At 38.4% G+C, this 15169-nt stretch overlaps 1 protein-coding gene across 20 annotated transcripts in view; it reads left to right on the top strand.

Annotated features, from left to right (window-relative positions):
• The window catches only part of RBFOX1 (RNA binding fox-1 homolog 1), a 2430619-nt gene that overhangs the window by 1482358 nt on the left and 933092 nt on the right, over nt 1-15169 (top strand). The gene's annotated exons all lie outside the window — the stretch shown is intronic.

Below are 15169 nucleotides of genomic sequence, written 5' to 3'. Positions count from 1 at the left end.
ATGTTAGATGTACTTAGAGCACTATCCTTCTATATACACGGATCTAAGCTGTGGAGTCTCCCCAAGACTCTTTATAGCATTTGCAGGCAGGTTGAAGGAGCAGGCTATTCACCATTTCAAAAGCCTTTTGGTTTTTCATTTGCATCAGAGTCTGTTAGGAGCTAACCAGCTGAGATCTCCTGGCTCAAATTAGAACTCTGTCTACTAGAGCTCAGGCAGCCTCTGTCACTTCCTTGGGAAGCATACCCATCTCAGAAATATGTAGAGCAGCAATGTGAGCTTCAGTCCATAATTTTACAAAGCACTAACTACTTGCAAAAACATTGATGTAATTCTTCTTTCAAAAGTGATGTTCTATGATCTCTGTTTAAGGAGACTCTGAACTTCCACAGTCAGCTTATCAGGTCCACTGTTTGAGAGTCACCAAGAGTGGAAATACATGGACAATCACTCACAAGAGAAAGTTACTTTCTTTACAGTAATTTTCCTTGAGCCATATTCTCCATTACCCATCTTTCTCTCACTGATCTGGAGTCTTTAACATCTGGATTTTATATTGGCATAGGAACTCAGGGGCAGTGGGGCCTGCTGAAACTCTTATGCCCTAAATATGGGGCATAATGACGCTTGGAATGCATGCTCAGCTCCAAAAGACACTGATGGCCAGAGATTCTGATGCTGAGGCCCTGGGGCACATAAGTGGTATCCATGCAGACAGAAAACCAACAAGAAATACCTTTACTGTAAGGCATGTAACTATTTCTTCTCAAAGAGAAAGCTGTTAACTTTTTTGGAGAGAAAGGAACTGTGACCCAAGAACTCCTTAATGCCAAGTGGCAAGGGGTTTACAGGAATATCTTGATTCTGGTATGTAAATAGTGGTCCTCCAAAGAATGTCATATGAGGCCTTAACTAAAAGCAAAGGTCATATTGGTCCTTAATAAGTCTGTGAAATGTACCCATGGATTAATAGATTCCAAGGCCAGAAGGGATGACTGTGATACCGTCTGACCCCCTTAAAAACACAGGCCATAGAACTTCCCCTGAATAATTCCTAGAGAATTTCTATCATACCTAGAATTTATAATATGTAAGGAGGTAGGTGTGTGTGTGTGTGTATAATATACTTAAAATATGTTTTTAAGGTCTGTATCAAGGCATTAGTCACTAGCCAAGGTGAGGAACAGGTTTTCCTCCAGACAGTAGGTAACAAATGTGTATATATATCTCTGCTGGAATGTAAATTAAGAATTGTAAGCTAACACAATGAATGCCCATTTACATCTGAAGTCAAATGTTAATGAGAAGATGTTAAGTCAACAGGGAATTGGCACCCAGAGAAAACAAGCTATACGTGATATCCTGTCTCTGAGGACTGACAGTGAACTTTGGGTATATGTATAAGAGAGAGAAATCCTTCCCTCAACCCCCAAGCCTGCACATAGGAAGTAAATGGGCAGTATATTTGCATTCATGAAAATGGGAACTCAGTCAAACTTGGTTGAAAAGCTGCAAAAGACTTTGGGTGAGAAAAAACTTCTTCAGATAAGATGTTAAACTGTTAGTTAGGTTTAGTCTCTGGAATTTGACATTCCCCAGGGTACAATCTGGACTGATGGACAGCTGTGTTCCCTCAATTTGCCAACCCGGGATTTCACTGTGAGAGCAACCACTCCTGGTCAGCTGTCACATAGCCTCTAGCTTGTAAATCACTCCCAAGTATGCTGTATGTGCTATAGCCAGACACCCATAAATTACACTTTGAGCAACACCAGCAAACTCCCAGTCCAAGACTTTCCCTCATAAACGTGCATCTTGTTCTGTCCAGCACCCTTCTGGACAACACAAGCTCATATAAAATCCGTCATTTCATTAATAACAAATGATATTCCCAAATGGAATTCCCCAAACACTTTAATCCAAACACACACTAGTTTAAATAAAACAAGTGTATTAACTACAGAAAGATTTGAAGTGATTAGAAATAATGAGACATAAACATGAGAATTTGGTTACAAAGAAATAAAAGATAAAATGCAAACTAATACCTAACTTCACAAGCTAAGTGAATTCACAGCAAAGGTTTCTCTCACCACATCCTTTAGCAGTCTTACTGGCTGGACTCCTTTCAGCCAGGATCCTTCCCACATTTCCTTGTCCTTCTTGTGGTGTTGATGCCATGGACAGAGAGAAAGAGAGGAGTGGTTTGGGGCACTTCCTCTTTTTATAGTCATTTCTCTTGAGCAAGAATAATCTCCAGCTGAATTTCAGGAGACAGAAGGTCTTAGGGGACAGGAATTGCCTGCTGTTTCTTTGCCAAAATGTAGGTTTTTCACCCTTTTTCCTGCTGTAGAATGGCCACTTAACCAGGTGATAGTTCATTTTATTTTGTTCGACACCTGGCTGAGGTATCAGCTTGCTTTTTGAGGAACTGGTTTGTGCCTGCTTTTCTAAACTTAGAACACGTTTCAGTAATGTTATACAGTAGAATTTTTAATAACTTCACATATAAAATTCTTTGCTGCTTTCACATATAATGTTGCCACATACAATTTACCAGGACAATAATGATCAGCAAATTATGAGTTTTCAAATGATACCTCACAAGACATACTTTGTACAAAATTTACCACAGTCCTGTAAAATGGGTGAACATGAGGGTAGAAAGGTGTGTTACAATTTTGTTTTATATGTAACCATTTTTTTCTAATATTCTTACTTATTACCACTTGAATCTTGACTCATTGAGAATAAACTTATTCTTGTCTTCTCTAACATCAAAGTCTTGTGATGTTAAGCAAAGTGCTGGTGCACAGTTGAATCTTGAAAATGGGTGTGTTCTGTAACTTTGGGGATAGAAGACCTGGTATTTCTGTGAGTTGCCAGTGATGGGCTGGATATCTCATGGGAACTCTTAAAAGGGATATAAGGACTGGGATGCACCTGCTGTTAACCTGCAAAGCAAAGAAAGGGCTAGCATAGCCTAGAGGAGAGTGCTTGAGTGACCAAACAGCTGGCAGTGTTGGGAAGCTGACACCCACTGGGCACAAGCAAGATATCTCACTCTGGAGGCAGGGGATAACAAAGTGACTCTCAGTCCTGGGTATCCCCGAGAACTGCCACAACAACAGACATGGCCATAGGGTTAATCAATTATCCTATGTTCCTTTATTTTTTTACTGCAGCCTGTAATCACTCCAGTAGTCTCCTTGAAACCAACACACCTCTTCAGGTGTATAAGGCTTGAAGGATCACACACACAATATCTGCAGTTGGTATCTGCAGAGCATAGCTGTTAATTTCATCAATTATTTATCCACTGCTGTAAATGTACCCTGCACTGTAGGGATATTTGCAGACTGCAGCAAGGGCTTTTCACAGGCAACTTCTGTTAACTGCTACCCTTTCAGCCAGTTGAATGACCACATTCAGAGGCAATGTGTAAGGTAGTGTGGACCGTGAATGGACGCAAAGAATCTGAAGAGAGTCTTCTGTCTTGGTGTAACTTATACAGTGAGGGGCTGGCAGCAAGGGGAGTATCTGTAAAAGAAACTAACTGTGGGTGAACGTGTAAGTTAAAAGAGCACACTCCCTATATTTAACTGCTGCTTTTGGACTCTTGGTGTGTAATTTAACACTCCCTTCAGGTTCACTTAACCACAATAATCAGTGAGTAATATGCACTGCTTTTCTGCATATATTGCCCCTGAGTTGAGCCTATAGGCTCAGCTAAACTAATTCAGTCTAACTAACTAACTCCGGTCTCTGAGTGCAACTGTTCTTGTTCAAATACTGCCCTCAGTTACAAAAGCTGGATGCCAAACCAGTAATAACAGCCTTTTTTGTCTCTTTTGGGTGGGATGCCATAGGCTTTAGCATATTACAAGGGAGTTAACCCTTGCTGATCTAATGACTTCTTTGTTTGGACTGTCACAACACAAAAGGAAAGTTGTTGGAAATAAAAGATCATCAAATATCCAATTAAATACAATGATATATTGGGTTTCTCAGTTGTTCACTAGTTGAGCTAACGGGTTGTCCTGTTGAAATTATCTGCAGTAAGGTAAGCTCTTGAGAGATTCCTCAATAATAATAATTTGTTTTTAACTGTTTTGTTGTATATATCACTTTTGCCACATGTTATTAGCAGCTCCATGCATATCTTGAAGCTGTTTGATGTTTATAACTTGAGATCCTGAATGATCTTTGAACTAAAATGTCAAATAAATCAGTGTGATAGATTATTTGGCCACAGGAATGGGGGAGGGGGAGGGATGGAGGACTCATTTGTTGTAAATGATCCTATCAGTAAATATAAATTATACAAAAAAATATGCATGGATTCAAAGCCAGATTGAATAGGTTACCGCAGATGTGAGCTCAAGGACATATTTAAGTAAGTAAGTTTGTTAACAAGTTAGTGCACAAGCAGTTTTCTGCAACGGGGGGGTTAGTGGGAGAATGATGAGTAATAATTTTACCTTAAATAAGCTGTTTTGTTAAAAGCAGGATCATAGAAAGGAATCTCCCGTTGAGCTGAAGTGGAGAAGTGTTTTATTTTAGACTTGTCCAAGATGCACTTACCCTTGTTCTTATGCTTCTTCAAGAGGCTTCCATTTCTGTGATGCTGAAGTGGGAGTGTTTTGAAGCAGGAGCCACTGAAAGTGAGAGTGGGCATAGAATTGACAGAAAATGGTGTTAGATGATCTCTCATTCGGCCTGTGAGCTTTTATAAGCTTACCCAAGCACTCTCAGCTCAAGCTTTTATGATCTTTTATGATGAGTCATAATTTAGTAGATAAGAGGAGGCCTGCTTGAGAGTAAAGTTAAGAATCCAGACTATTTTTGGAAATGTTTTTGGTCATTACAATAATTTATAGAGTTGGGAAATGCTATTTGATGTACAATGGAGCCTGTGGGGGGAACAGTCAATTTGTAATCAAAATTTGTAACCTCACACCTCCTTTAGCTGGTAGGTCCTGTAGGTCAGGATTATGGTTAGTCATTAGGCAGTGATGTTTGCTTTGTGTAAGTAAGAATTGAATTCTGCGTGTGGATTTAAAAAAAAAATCCAAATTTGTGTTTCTAATTGCTTCTATAAGCACAAAAATCAGGCCTAATTCCAGTGAGTACAGGGAAAAGTTGTTTAACTGTCCCACAAATGGATGCAAATGGAAACTTCATGTGACCATTCACAGTGTCACCCATTCGGAGCAGATTGGTCCTTTTACGTAAGTACAAATAATTTGCATAAAAGGGTTCGGCATAACAACAGTGATTAGTGACAGGGCTGTTTGAAAGCATCTTCGAACCAAAGATGACCCGTGCCTGCCAATAGTGGGGGGGAGTGGGGGGGAACGACAGAGTGAAGGCAGCTGGCTTCAGCCGTATTACTGAGCATGCTCAGTAAAAGCCAAGCAACAAATCTGGAGGGTGGTGGGCATGTGACAGGTATCACCTCTATTTTGAACTGAGACATTTCTGAGGCATCCTTTCCCAACATGCTCTAAAACAATGTGGATCAAAGACTTCCCTGGAATTTTCCTTTATAAACAGAGAAATGATTGATAACCTATCATATAGTTGTTAGTTCAAGCCTGGTCTCTAGGCTTGACTTCTCTCATAGAGTCATTACCTAAAGACTATCAGTCCACACCATAGATCCTCTCTCTGTAGATAGCCACTCCAAATATCTAGGTGGAGAAACAAGCGTTTTTTGAGGCTAACACTTCCAACCGGTTACAGCATCCAGTTCTGATTACAAACATTATTGTTCACTATTTTCCTTAGGTATAGAAATGTCATTATTTCAGATAATTCTGGACAGATGATTCTTTACCATGATTTAAGTTGCTCTTAATTGCTTTACTGAAGGGAGATAGAACACCTTTTAACCAAACAGCTGAGCGATTTGCTATGACAATTCTGCCACTGTGCATTCACTTAATTTCCAATTAATCAAACATTCAATAAATCATTAGTATAATTACACCCGCTCAGATATTCCTACCCCAGCACATTAGCTATGCTCAGGCAGACTCTTTAACTGGCTGTGTGGATGGATTCATTTGTCTGACCCAGTTGGTTGCACGTCCTTGCTCCTTGTGAGCCTTGCAAAATGATGGGCCAGAAATTTTAATTATTTATAGCACCACAAGTTTGCTTGATTTTCTTTTCTTACTTCTCACTTGAATGCTCCTACAGCAACCTAAAACAAACATCACTGTAACAGTGACTGGTTAATTTCTGAAGCTTTTTTAATCATTTTCATTCCCCTACTGTGCCACTTTTCTAATTACACTATCTCCCCAGGTATGCAATAATTCCCTCATCACCATATATCTCAACCACAGATTATTAAAATAATATAGCTTGTGTCATATAAATGTAACAGAAAGTATCTTAAAGATGCTTTATTGAAAGCCAGTAAATTGGTTCATCAGACTAATGTTTTAGGGCCCTGTTTTTAAAGGGTTGCACAAGTACAAACCCATGAATTACTGCAGTAGTTTTGCACAAATTGATGTAATTTTTTGGCACCTAACTAAGCAAAAGACACACATCTGAGAGGGAAATTTGCAAGCATTAAAGAACTGACCCTCACAACACCCATGTGCGGGGTAGGTAAGTATTTCTATGTGTCCTCTTTGTACAGAGGGGGAATCTGAGACACTGTGTGTGTATGACTTGCCTCAGGTCCCATGGCAAGTGTGTGGCAGGAATGGGATTACTCAGTACTGAGATCACCTTCCTCTTAGTAACCATGCTCTAGGCATTAAATCATACTTAGATGTGTGACTTGCTGTTATACCCCAAGTAAACAATGCAGAGCATGCAGCAGCTGGCACATTCAATAACCTGAAACGCTGGGATCTGAGTGTCAGTGGAAGCGCTTTATTGTAGGTATTTACTTTGGTTCTATTCCTTTACAAATTGTCTCACCTAGTGAGTGTTCAGTTTTTCTTTTGGTATATGTATTGGAGGTGATTCGTAATATTTTACTCCCTTGATGGATGTGATCTTCAGAATTAACTGAAGGTTTCATGAGTTAGCTAATAAGGAAAATGAGTTATCTATCCCTTGGCAATCTATTCCATATTCTGTTTATGCTTTCTAGTTTCTTTTCACCAAATAGACTTTTCACAGGATTAAGGGGAAATTGTTTAAGCTAGTGGGGAAAAGACGTGAAAGAATCCATTTGAAATCATTTTCAGAGAAAGTTACACTAATTGGACATTATTGTAATTACGCAAACATTTGTCAAGTTTTTCTTATCTTAAATATTAATGGAATGCCTTGATGAAGGGGTTCTTCAGCCCTTTCAATATACTCTAGGAGAGAGAGAGATGCCCCTGCAGAGCACCACCTCTCTCTGTCCCTCTTTATCTAGTGTGTGGTTCTGAATGACCACCACATCTTAGGGACAGTTTTCTTAGGGTATGAGAAATGGGGGATGAAAAGTGTTTCTTTATTGATGAAAGTAGGTATGTTTCTTGTTATTCAGTCTCTCTTTCAGATTATAAACAATAGAAATGAGGTTGTATTTGTATTTTGACTATACAAGTGTTTTGTAGACAAATTTATCCGACGAGATTGACCTTTGTTCTTTCATCATGTCAGATTAACTCTGCTAATTGTCTAGCCTTTCTATTCCAGTTCCATCTGTCTCAAACTTTCCCACATCCCCAAAATCCAGAACAGTTTTCCCAAATCAAGAATCCAAGGGCTGCAGCTTTATTACAGTTCATTATAAATAACTTACACGATTAAACATAACAAGCCAGAAAATTAGCCATAATAAACAAGGGCTCAGTTTGCAGTTGGTTGGGGAGAAAGTCATAGCCCTTTAGAGGTCTTATACCTTCACCAATGTAAACAGTGGTATAAAACTTCACCTTCCATGTCACTGCAAGCTCCTTTACAGCAGATCCCTCCAAGGTTTAGCACAATGTTAGCTCAGTCATGCCTCTTTGCTCAAGTACATAGAGCACCTTCCCCCCCCCCCCTCCCCTTTCTTTCTGGGGTTTCATTCCTTCTCTGGAGAAACTTTGAAACAAAACCCATTTGTTTAGTACACCCACATACAGGACAACACCGGCATGGTCAAGTTTTGATTTTAGTCCCCCTAATTAGACAAATTAATAGTATTATCTGAAAAGTATCCATTTTGTTTTGTAATTTATTGTGCTAAAACAGAAAATAAATTGACTGTTATAAATCAACAGCAATGTTATTTGTCAAATAGGTTTTGCAATTTTACAGAGTGCAGTTTTAAACATTCAGAACTTTTTGTGTGATAACCTAATTAATTAAAAAAGTCCATTAGATTGAAATGTATCATAATGGTTTACTTTGGGAAATGTAACAAATTTTTTATGAGCAGTGCTCTACGGAGGAATTTATCAGCTGAAAAGTGTCTGCTGGATCTGACAAGTGACAAAACAGTTTGACTCCTGGTTCACATTTTCAGAAATACATGGTTACTTATTGATGAATGTGACTGACGAGCACATTAATGTACAGTCTGATCTGGAGGTTTTTACTGTATGTCTACCGCTGATTTGAAATACATACAGGACTTATGGTACCTCTGAATGTAATTTTGGTTATATACTGGGCATGGAAACCTTGTTTTGCATGCATTTACTTTATAAAATCGTATTGACATGTGACTCCCTACATAAAATAAATCTTGGTCAATTTATACATTTTCTGTGTTACATACAAACTATATCCAGACACAAATGTACAGAGGGCTTGATGCTCCTGTTCAGCCAAGCTCCCACTAAGGGTTCTGATACCAGGAAGAATTTGCATTGTGGATTTCTTCTCAGCCATGTCCTGACCATTCCCTGGCATGGTATCTCTACAAGGTGAGGACTGGCACATTAGCCACTTCATATCAGTAGAGAGTTTGCCTCCACCAGGGTAATTCTCTGTTGGGTCGTTTACAGCTGGAATCTGTCCATCTTGTGGGGCCTGAGCGATGGAAAGGGAAGGGATTGTACCAGAGGATCTAGACGAGAAAAACTGGTGCTGGGCACAGTAAAACCAAAAACACTTTTATTTCAGAGGGTTATTGATTAAGGCACAATTAATTGCCTTCAGTTTAATGTACCATCTTTTATGTGATGGGTATGTGTGAGTATGATGTTGCCCTTTGGTAGCTGAATGGACAGAAGACCTATATTACTGCTACTGGCTAAAGGAGCTTTCATTTAGCTCAAGTGGTGGAGGCCTCTACCTGGAGCTATAGTATCAAAGTTCAGTGTGAGTGTTCAATATATTTATTGCCTGTTGCCAGCACCACGTGGATTTGTTACCATCGCTCATCCACGATATGCCATTCACAGAGGGGTATCACTTGCATGTTCCTATACCTGGCTGTGGACCTAAACAACCTTAAGTCCACCTTTTAGTAACACCAGACAATAGCTATATAATTATGATTAAGGAATTTTAATCTTTGTCCCAAACAAAGATTAAACAGTTTTTTAAAGATGCATTAGAGTCCCCTCTCCTTCCCAGTCAGGCCTCGTGGCCATAAGCGCTGATTGTCCCACTACATGGAAAAACTGATTTTAGGGTATTGTAGGGTTTGCTTCCTATGAAACACGCTAAAAGGAGTCTGAATCCAGAACTCAGTTATCCAGAGATCTGCTAGAAGCCCTGTGCCTCCACACTGCCTCCTGGTACCCATCTTTCTCTTCTGCTAGCTGCCACAGGAACCTCAAAAAGTGATGTTCCATATCCTTGAGGCTGCCAACATAAAAGTTAGCATAATGTAAGCAGTTTGCCAACACGGATAGGGGCCTAGAGAAGATGTTACATGTAACTCACCCTCCATGCCTCTTTCTTTCTTGAACATGGCCAATCACCTCTCGGTTTGCAGATTCTCATTCCTTTGGAGGGACTCCAAAGTATTAAGGGAAAGGAGATATGATGCTCCGTAGGCAGAACTCCCCACTTTCTCATAGGTAAGGTGGAAATATGTATATGGAGGGCTGCTGTATACATGGATCTACAGGGAATGATCGGTCCCAGGAGCCTGTGTTTTAAAGTGCATTCTATCTCCACCTTCTCCAATGTCTCCCACCTCCCATTTTAACACTCCCGGGTCCCCTGGTTTGAATATAAAATCATCATAGGGAGAGGGAGGAGGGATACTTCCTGTTCTAGCTTACGCTGTTTTCAGTGTTACCACCAAATATTTTTTTCCATGGATGCCAGAGGTCTCCTGTTGGTTTTCGTCATCAAAAAGAACAAACAAAAAAGTTGTTGAAGGGCAATAGTTCCCTCCTTTGTATTGTGCGTAACTGTCTCATGGAAGCCTGCAGAATCTTACATTCTGCACTGCACCAGGAGCTAAATATCTCCTCTGCGGTACCTGTCAGAACTCCTTATTTTATGTTGATCATGTTAAGTGGATAGTAAGTATAATGTAAAAGCAGGATAAATACATGACACTTGCCTTCTAAATTTGAGAACAGGTTATGCAGTAATAACTTTAGAGACTAACAAATGCAGTTACTTAAATGTTTTTAATTAATAAAACACTTACTATTTCTGTATCACATAATTAGATTTCTGCAAGAAAATCTAAATTGAGGGCCCTAGTCATCAATGCAGCCTGAATTATGCGTACATAGCTTCGTTTTCACATTGTTTTTCTGTGCAGCATGATGGGTGTGTTGGCTACTGTATTCATCAGCAAGAAATCCAAAAAGCATTTTAACATCTGTGCAAAGTGCGAGCACCCTCATACTTAAGTGAATATTTCTAATATGGCATGAGCAGCCTGGTGAGTGGGTAATTTTTGTGCACTTTTATACTTTATTTGCAAAGGCAGAGGCAGTGTCTCTCAGTACAGAATGGATAGGAATTGATTGATTTCATAGCAGAGGGTAGAAGGTTACCACTTACTCTATTGATGATCCTGCTGCTGCAGATTTTTATAACCTAAAATAGTCTGTCACCTCTAACACTGTTGCACTAACATTCTAGGGCATGCACTCCAGATCTTCATCTGCTAGTGTAAAGAAAGTTAACCTCATCCCAAAGGTCAGGACTCTTTGTTCAGGTGCTCACAAAATATTGCTACTGCAACCGTAGTTCTAGTCTTGAAGAGGATTACAAACAAAATTGAATGGGGCTGGGAACAAGATCCTAACTCATCACTTTGTGGTGCTCTAGAAAGGACATGAAGGAACTCAAATATAGGGGCAATGCAGGATTTTCCTTTCATTGACAATAAATCAGTGGCAATAAATATCAAGTAGACGGGGGAAATGGATAGGCTTGATGACAGAAATCACGTTTGTGCCAAATAACTGGGGAAGTAGTTTGACGCAAATTTCATTCGGGTAAAAATATTGTATCTATAATGCTGACATAGTCAGGTGCAAGCTTGACAATATCAAGCTGTCTGCCACGTAAGTGCCAGTTGCTCAAGTGAGACCTGCTGAGGGGCAGCTGGCTTTTTCTAAAGCTGTCTGTTTTCGTTTATTTGTCTCGCCCTTTCATTTATGCATCAGCATGTATTGTTCATCTCTGCTGCCCTTATTTCCTTATCACCAGTCCACGAACACTTCCTCACTCCAATTCATTGCAAGGAACATGTGCTAATAAATATTATGTCAGTTACGTGAACAAGACATGCTTTGTGTTTTAGATTCAGTTTTCAGTCGGGAAGAAGTATATGAACGTGGCCAATGGGAATTGTTCAAATTTTTAAGCAGAATATCTTTTTTTATTATTTCCCAGAGCACTGGTACTGAAATATCGTAGAAATAATGTATATATTTACATGTGTGCGCACACACAATTTGCATATCATAGGATTAATGTTGTGGAGAAAGGAATACATATTTTACAGTCTAAGGGGAAAATGGCATTGCACAAGTACATTTAATAATCTAACCATCAAAAGGAAAAACCTTGTGTCCTAATGTATGTAATGCTGTGTTTTGGCTAAGTTGTTTTAAGGAAAGAAAACACATTGTGCTTCTAAGACACTCCTAAAAAGACACCACATAAGGGGTATACAGTGTTGAAGCTGTGTTGGTCCCAGGATATTACAGAAAAAAGGTAGATGGGGTAATATATTTTATTGGACTAACATCTGTTGGTGGAAAGGGCAGGCTTTCTAGCGTACACAGAGCTCTTTGACGTCTGGGCAGAACCCGAAGAAGAGGTCTGTGTACACTCGAAAGCTTGTCTCTCTCACCAACAGAAGTTGATCCAGTAAAAGATATTATCCACCTTGTCTCTACAAAATAGGAGAGTCATTGTACAGAAAAGCCCTAAACAAAATTTAAAATAAACTAACAAAAAACATAACATTATACACAGGTTTTTTCCTTTTGATGGTTAGAATGTTAAATGTCAGTTGTGATTAAGATAAATGTGTTGCCTTATTACAACTCATTATGCACCATATCTCTCCCTTTTCAGAAGAATACTGGATTTTTCTGATGTTTACAACTCTTTGTAAATCATCTTGCCATATAACAGCTCTAGCTAATGAACATTTTTTTGGAAAGAAACAAAGAATCAGTCAAGTTCTTAGCACCTTATAGTCATCATGACAGCTTCTTAATTCTTGTCAGTAACAAAAATCAACCATTCTGCATGTAAAGGGAGAGGGAGGCTGTGTCTTACATGGCATAAGTAACACCTTTTGCACAATTATGTGATTGACTATTAAAAAGAACACATAACATTGTTTTACCAAACCAGGAGGGGGCAGTAAATTTCTTTTTTTTTTTTTTTGTTAAAAATGGCTCCAATATTATCCGTACAGAAGTCTCCACACTTCTCTGCTGCACTTAGAAATGGCAATTTTCTGTAAGAAACAAATATCTTTACTACATGCTTTCTTGCAGATTTTTAATCACTGCTACTGTTCTTAATTATCTTTTCAAGACAGTATCTGGATTGGTTTTTGTTTTTTTGTTTCTTAATAAATGGGAGAATGATCAGGACTCTCAAACACTAATTTATATCTTTCATCTTAGATATAATCAAAATTATCTCAAATGGAAAAGGCATTTTAACTATTTTGAATACTCCTTTCACATACATTTTTATGCTTCAGTTTTATACGTCCTATGGGTGTTACTCTGTGGTCTGCAGTACCAAGGGCTGAACTCTAGATCCAATGTGTATTCCCTTGTGATTCATTAATCACCCTAGACAGAGTAAATTATCCTTCCAAGATTGCACGTGTGTACACAGACTGGAACCAGGGTGATGCTAAATGTCTGCTTGCAAGTTTACTTTTCTCAATTTGTGTGACATTAACTTGAAGGGGGAAAAACCCTGCAGTCTGCACCCATTCACTTAATTTCTCAGACTAGTTGTATATGACTTCAGGTTGTCACTGTAGGATAGGTTGGGAATGGAATAGAAATGATTATTGGCTATGAAGTATAAATGAGAAGGTGAATAAAAATGCAAATCCATTGCTAATAATGCCACTCATAGGAGTTCAGCAAGCCTCCACTGTAGGTTATTATTATTTTTTTTCTCTTTTTTTGCTTTTGGGCACTAAACAGAGAGTTTGGGCACAATTAAGTGGGTTATAAACTAGTTACCAAGCCACTTCAGTTGTGAAGAGCAGAAACTCTTATCACAGTTCTCAAGAACTTTATTTAAATGAATAATCTTTGTTGTTCTACAAATCCAGCCCAGAATCAAAAAAAAGCTGATGCTGTGTTTTTAATGCATCCCTGACATTCTAAAACATTCCCATAAGGAAACTGATTTTATTTTGAACTTTTAGGAATAAGTCCATCTTACTTATAGTTTTGAGGTTTTGGTTTTGCATCTCACAGTTCAAACCAAAATCTTCCTTTCTGGGCAAGACAGCCCTCCCCACTCCCAATAAAATATCAATTGTCTTAATTATTAAGTTACTCCTTTAGTGTTTTGTCCATTTCACTCTGTATACATATGAAGAATTAATTACCTGATTTGTGGTAAAATGCTGTTAAAATTCTGGATTTAATATAAATGTTCAGTTTTCAACAAAATCCAGGGTGAAATTCTGGCCCCATTGAAGTCAGTGGGAGCTTTGCCATTGACTTCAGGGGAATCAGAATTCCACCCCAGATTTATACAGTGTATAAATGTAAGATGCACTAAATGTAAGGTACACATTGTGGAATAACAATACTCGTAGAACTGCAGAATATAAAAATGTATCAATTTGTCCATACTATATCACATATAATTGCAGAACTATGAATATGCAGTTGGAAAAAAATGGCTGTTTTCAAAAACAAAAAATGAGCACCAAATATCATGACAATGAAATGCAAACCAGACACTAAGACCAATTCTGAAGTATCAACACAAGATTTAAAAGTTCTGGTAAACTGCTATCCTTTTATTCACCATAGAAAGTAATTATTGTTGTCATTTAAACTGGGCAACTAAAAAATAGGGATCACTGAAGAATTAGACTTAAAAATAACAAAACTTGAAAATTATTTTGTCCATTTGGCACCTTGCAGCCTCCTCAGCCAAGAAATAGTGTTTCTATTGAGTTCACAACTTGTCTTCATCACTGTATACATTTTCGAATTGCAGTTGTGTAAAATAGCTTGTCCCTAAAATAGAGTGAATTTACTCGATTTTATAAAAACTCTGGAACAGACTAATCCTGTGTCCCTCGAAGCCAATGGCAAACCTCCCTTTGTCTTCACTGATGCAGGATAAGAAGCCCAGATTCTGATCTCAGTTACTTCAAACTTTATACTTGTGTCATTAGATTAAAATTTCTCCCTCGTTTACATCTGTGTAACTGAGGACGCAATATATCACAGATTATCTCATGTTGATGGTGTTTTTCCTTAAGGTAACAAACAAACACTTTTTGTTATGGACACAGTAACTTAAGCATGTGTATATTAAGCACTTTATATTTGTTTTATTAGATTAAAAAGAAACCTGAAGTGCACATGCTAAAAAGAGTGTTTGTAGTCATCTAATTAATCTAATAATTTTAAAGCATACACCTTGTTTCCTCCACGTTACAGAGAAGAAAACCTTTAGGTCAGCTACCAAAGTCAGAAAATATAAACATATTGGATTAGATGGATTAATAAGAAAGTGCCTGGCATTGATTTTGTTAGCAGAGTTTTATAACGTGTGCTTTGTTGACAAT

This window comes from Lepidochelys kempii, chromosome 10 (genome assembly GCF_965140285.1).
Source record: "Lepidochelys kempii isolate rLepKem1 chromosome 10, rLepKem1.hap1, whole genome shotgun sequence".
NCBI classification, from domain to species: domain Eukaryota; kingdom Metazoa; phylum Chordata; order Testudines; family Cheloniidae; genus Lepidochelys; species Lepidochelys kempii.
The sequence above is the reverse complement of the archived record's forward strand: the minus strand, read 5'-3'. Positions and strand labels throughout refer to the sequence as shown.